Genomic DNA, 6,144 nt, shown 5'->3' on the forward strand with positions numbered 1-6,144 from the left:
GAATGTAACTTATCGTTAAAAACTCTGCAAGTTACAACCTAATATGAATATTCACCATCAATCTCAACTCACTCTGACCCTTCAATATATCAAAAGTGTAAGTTGACTTTAAGTTCTATGTATGTTAAGATATGGTATGAATATAGACCTTCAATCATGGTTTTCTGGTGAGTACAAAATTCATTTTGTTGCCCCTATTCGTATGGATTTTCAGGGGAAATGGATAGTTCAATTGGGAGGAAGAAATATATAACATGTGGGAAAACAAATAAAAGGTTACGAGAAAGCTCACAACAATAGCAAATAAATTTTACAAATACATTAAAAAAACATAAATTGTGTTTTAAGTTCAGAGTTGTGCTTTCAAAGTACAAGCCAAGATGCATTGTTATTAAGTACTCGTTGCTTTCTGCAGTTAAACCAGGTATATAAGAAACGATTTTGGGGAACGTTACCACTACCTGAGTTTCACCTCAGATCAAAGGGTACCAAAACTAATCAACTTGGCCAAATTACCAATATAGCTTGTGCTCGACTCAATTTATAATAAAAACATCACACAATGCCAAACTATAGAAAATAATTATCATGATGAATTTTGAGGAGCATAAAGGCAGGGGGGTGCACCATACATATCATAAGGGCTGCAATCCAAAAGTAACATCAAGGAAAAGATACAAGATATATAACCCCACCTGTTCCAACCATAGCAAGAACTCAAATCATTAAATAAAAACACTTGAATTTAAAAATAAAAATAAAAAGTACTTTGCTTTTGTCCAAAGCTGCAAAAAATGCTTTTGAATTACAGTTGCTAACATATATTCAAAATCCTGCAATCTGAGCCTTCATCAAAATATACCAAGACTATATATTCTCAAACAATACTCAATAAGCAAATCATTGCTTGCCGATTTTAAAATTGCACTCAGTACAATGCCATGCAAAGCAAGGGAGTTCACCTCACATAAATAGATAAAAGCACATAATACTAAACAACTGATGGTTTTGATCTAGTTGAAACACGGGATGCTCTCTTTTTTGCCAAACTCTCACTCCTGTGATCACGCTGCTCCTTCAACCTTGAAGCAAGGAGCTTTTGATATTCAACTGCCTCGCTCTTGGCCTTAGAAATTCTTTTTTTCTTTTCTACAATTCTAGCACGCTTCCTTTGCAGAGTCAATGGTGTTACAAGCCTCTAAATCTTTGGAGCTTTGCTCCATGTCTTACGTGAAAATAGAAAAATAAGAGAAAATGAATTCTTAGATGACATCATACTTACTGCTATTAAGATGCACTTATTCAATATAGGTGATGTTCCCAAAAGAAAAAAACTATACAAAACAAATCAAATTAGGAGAAATTAACGCTAACATAAGGTACGATTGTAGACTTGATTTAGATTGAAAAGTTCAACAATATGTGTTGACATATTTCCTAACATCATCCTCTTCGGAAAGATTGAACAATTTTCTGATTTTGGATGCCCTTTTAGGTCTCTGCATCCTTGGTTTTTCAGTGTCTGTCAAACCCGAAAGATCATTTTCTCCTACAAACACAAGGTCCACAAATTCATGCAAGAAATATAGGGGATCAAGAATTGCAACATATCCACATCAATGAAATAAACAGATTCAGTATTTACTCTTCTTAACAATGACCAGGTTCAAGACACAAAGATCAGGGCTAACAATGCATCCCGTAACAGACTTTCGTCTCCTCTCACCATTACGCCTTCCATATCCACTAAAGCAGGGGGTGCCCGAAGAAAGAGAATAAATATTGATCTGAATAATCTACTAAATTGCTGGTATGAAACTATACGATAATATATCATACAATAATAAAATTCTGAAGATTAATATTTTACCTCTGTGCAATAACAGGCATACATGACCTGGAGTAAGAACTCCTTGTTTCATGGGAAAACCCTGCTTATCACATCCTCCCATAATTTTGAAGACATATCCCTTGAACTCCTGGAAGGTGATGGCACAACATATTACAACTAGTTACAAAATTTCCCAAACATGAGACAGTTACAGAAGGATAAAGATATATTAATCACAATAATAACAAAATGATAAATCAACCCATACCTCTCCAAGGGCAACACCATTAACCTCCTGTGCAAGCCTCTTATCATAAAATGCACGAGTCTAGTTCACTTCAAATAACCAGCTCTATTACAACCCAATGGGGCATCAAAAAAAGCATAAGCTCACACTTGCTTTACTGGCATGGGTAGGCATGGGTCTGATCTGATTTCTACAACTCTGATCCATAGGTTCTCTCTCAGATATTTACAGCAATAAAGATCAGCTCTGGAAAACCCCCTGAAGCACAGATCATAGACACAAAAATCAGAGCGTGTAGATGAAACAGAAAGCCAAGGCACAAAACCTGCAACAGGACACGTGAGATCAACTCCCAATCACCTCCAAACTGCGATAGACCCGCATTTCTGATGGTGAAGACAAAAATAATAAGCAAACCTCCCCGCTGCTGCAACAGAAAAATCATGACAGGGTTACTGCTTGAAAGATGGAAGAAAGGAAGGAAGTTAAGTCTCAGAATCATGAGCTGAGGTATTACCGGGCTTGGTGACCTTAGAAAACCATCTGGGAACCTGCATCTCAAATAAACTGAACGGGTTGCACAACCTATATAATTTTTCCAAATTCAGAAACCCAGCAAAGGAAAATTTATTATGTCAATATCAAAAAAGAGAAAACAACAAAACACAGCTAAGTAAAAACGTATTTCATGTATATGAATACCATAATTGGGATGGAGATTGAATAAGGATTCTTTGGGGTTTTTTGGGCTTCTTTTATCAACTTTTTGTTAGCCATTATAATCAGTAATATTATAATTTCAAATTGATTTTAATCACTACTATTGTAACTTCAAAACTTACTAATGCAACCTCTTGTATTTCATAAAACCTAATCAAAATTTTGAATTAGCCCCATGTGGCTGATGCATCGAAGGCTACTCTATCCTTTATACATGTCCAAGGGTTGTCAAGAGGCAGAGAGTCCACATCACAAATATTCTCTATACCTGTCAACATCCACCATGTAATGCAGAGATTGATTGTATGTGCAACTATTGTGCCCACATGCTGTGTACATCCACAAGTTAGCCCTTGGACTCAAATATAATTAATAAAAAACTGAACGCCATGAAAAAATGATACTTATGGTTTATAAATTATTTTATAAGATTGAACACTATAGAAGAAGTGAAAACTGAAAACTATAAGAGCCACACCTAAGCAACATACATGCAACGTGGAGGAATCTTCATGTAGTGCCCAAGCTTCAAGTCTACAAGAAAAGAAAGAGCATGTACTATACTAATCCTTCCATAAGTCTTGAAAAGGATATTGGCAATTGGTTTTCCAGGCAATAAGTACCCAATAATAAATTCCGCAACAACATTGTAACCTGGTTGTTGTTTTCACAACAATAGCAAATAAATTTCAGCATGAGCCTAGTTCACTTCAAATAACCAGCTCTATTACAACCCAATGGGGCATCAAAAAAAGCATAAGCTTACACTTGCTTTACTGGCATGGGTAGGCATGGGAAAGGTTTTGATGTACTTATTTCCTTTTATGTACTCTTGGAAGGCAAGATAATTGCATCTCTTCCAGTATCAGTTTTATTCAGAAATGAAAAAGGAAACAACTTAAGCTCATTTTCTTTCAGTTTTAGAAAATTTTATTGATCTCTGGAAGTAGCATGGTTTTCTGGTGAGTACAAAATTCATTTTGTTGCCCCTATTCATAGGGATTTTCTGGGGAAATGGATAGTTCAATTGGGAGGAAGAAATATATAATGTGTGGGAAAGAAAATAAAAGGTTACGAGAAATCTCACCTTCCATTGAAGATTATAATATGGGCAAGTGTTGCAACAATAGCAAATAAATTTCACAAATACATTAAAAAAACATAAATTGTGTTTTAAGTTCAGAGTTGTGCTTTCAAAGTACAAGCCAAGATGTATTGTTATTAAGTACTCCTTGCTTTCTGCAGTTAAACCAGGTATATAAGAAAAGATTTTGGGGAACATTACCACTACCTGAGTTTCACCTCAGATCAAAGGGTACCAAAAATAATCAACTTGGCCAAATTACCAATATAGCTTGTGCTAGACTGAATTTATAATAAAAACATCACACAATGCCAAACTATAGAAAATAAATATCATGATGTATTTTGAGGAGCATAAAGGCAGGGGATGTGCACCATACATCATAAGGGCCGCAATCCAAAAGTAACATCAAGGAAAAGATACAAGATATATAACCATACCTATTCCAGCCATAGCAAGAACTAGAATCATTAAATAAAAACACTTGAATTTAAAAATAAAAATAAAAAAGTACTTTTCTTTTGTCCAAAGCTGCAAAAAATGCTTTTGAATTATAGTTGCTAACATATATTCAAAATCCTGCAGTCTGAGTCTTCATCAAAGTATACCAAGACTATATATTCTCAAACAATACTCAATAAGCAAATCATTGCTTGCTGATTTTAAAATTGCACTCAGTACAATGCCATGCAAAGCAAGGGAGTTCACGTCACATAAATAGATAAAAGCACATAATACTAAGCAACTGATGGTTTTGATTCAATTGAAACACGGGATGCTCTCTTTTTTGCCAAACTCTCACTCCTGCAATCACGCTGCTCCTTCAACCTTGAAGCAAGGAGCTTTTGATATTCAGCAGCCTCGCTCTTGGCCTTAGCAATTCTCTTTTTCTTTTCTGCAATTCTAGCACGCTTCCTTTGCAGAGTCAATGGGGTTACAAGCCTCTGAATCTTTGGAGCTTTGCTCCGTGTCTTACCTGAAAATAGAAAAATAAGAGAAAATGAATTCTTAGATGACATCATACTTACTGCTATTAAGATGCACTTATTCAATATAGGTGATGTTCCCAAAAGAAAAACACTGTACCAAACAAATCAAATTAGGAGAAATTAACGCTAACATAAGGTACGATTGTAGACCTGATTTAGACTGAAAAGTTCGACGGTATGTGTTGACACATTTCCTAACATCATCCTCTTTGGAAAGATTGAACAATTTTCTGATTTTGGATGCCCTTTTAGGTCCCTGCATCCTTGGTTTTTTAGTGTCCGTCAGACCCGGAAGATCATTTTCTCCTACAAACAGAAGGTCCACAAATTCATGCAAGCAATATAGGGGATCAAGAATTGCAACATATCCACATCAATGAAATAAACAGATTTAGTAGTTACCCTTCTTAACAATGACCAGGTTCAAGACACAAAGATCAGGGCTAACAATTCATCCCCTAACAGACTTTTGTCTCCTCTCACCATTACTCCTTCCATACCCACTAAAGCAGGGGGTGCCTGGAGAAAGATAATAAATATTGATCAGAATAATCTACTAAATTGCTGGTATGAAACTATACGATAACATATCATACAAGAATAAAATTCTGAAGATTAATATTTTACCTCTGTGAAATAACAGGCGTACACGACCTGGAGTAAGAACTCCTTGTTTCATGGGAAAACCCTGCTTATCACATCCTCCCATAATTTTGAAGACATATCCCTTGAACTCCTGGAAGGTGACGACACAACATATTACAACTAGTTACAAAGTTTCCCAAACATGAGACAGTTACAGAAGGATAAAGATATATTAATCACAATAATAACAAAATGATAAGTCAGCCCATACCTCTCCAAGGGCATCACCATTAACCTCCTGTGCAAGCCTCTTATCATAAAATGCACAAGTCTAGTTCACTTCAAATAACTAGCTCTATTACAACCCAATGGGGCATCAAAAAAAGCATAAGCTCACACATGCTTTACTGGCATGGGTAGGCATGAATATGATCTGATTTCTACAACTCTGATCCATAGGTTCTCTCTCACATATTTACAGCAATAAATATCAGCTCTGTAAAACCCCCGAAGCACAGATCATAGACACAAAAATCAAAGTGTGTAGATGAAACAGAAAGCCAAGGCACAAAACCTGCAACAGGACACGTGATATCAGCTCCCAATCACCTCTAGACTGCGATAGACCCGCATTTCTGACGGTGAAGACAAAAATAATAAGCAAACCTCCCCGCTGCAACAGAAAAAT

General features: G+C 35.9%; 2 pseudogenes across 1 annotated transcript; both read right to left on the reverse strand.

Annotated features, from left to right (window-relative positions):
• Positions 1–847: 847 nt before the first annotated feature.
• LOC149154255 (small ribosomal subunit protein eS6-like) lies at positions 848–2,523 on the reverse strand (annotated as a pseudogene).
• A 2,096-nt stretch (positions 2,524–4,619) lies between these two features.
• LOC149154256 (small ribosomal subunit protein eS6-like) lies at positions 4,620–5,806 on the reverse strand (annotated as a pseudogene). The gene is made up of 5 exons (XR_016262317.1): positions 5,728–5,806; positions 5,499–5,607; positions 5,274–5,390; positions 5,022–5,177; positions 4,620–4,858 (listed from the first exon to the last, which is right to left on the reverse strand). The product of XR_016262317.1 is annotated as a small ribosomal subunit protein eS6-like (transcript).
• Positions 5,807–6,144: the final 338 nt, after the last annotated feature.

This window comes from Pinus tabuliformis, chromosome 9 (genome assembly GCF_031772625.1).
Source record: "Pinus tabuliformis cultivar Carrire ecotype Pingquan chromosome 9, CPIR1, whole genome shotgun sequence".
In the NCBI taxonomy this organism is placed as follows: Eukaryota; Viridiplantae; Streptophyta; class Pinopsida; order Pinales; family Pinaceae; genus Pinus; species Pinus tabuliformis.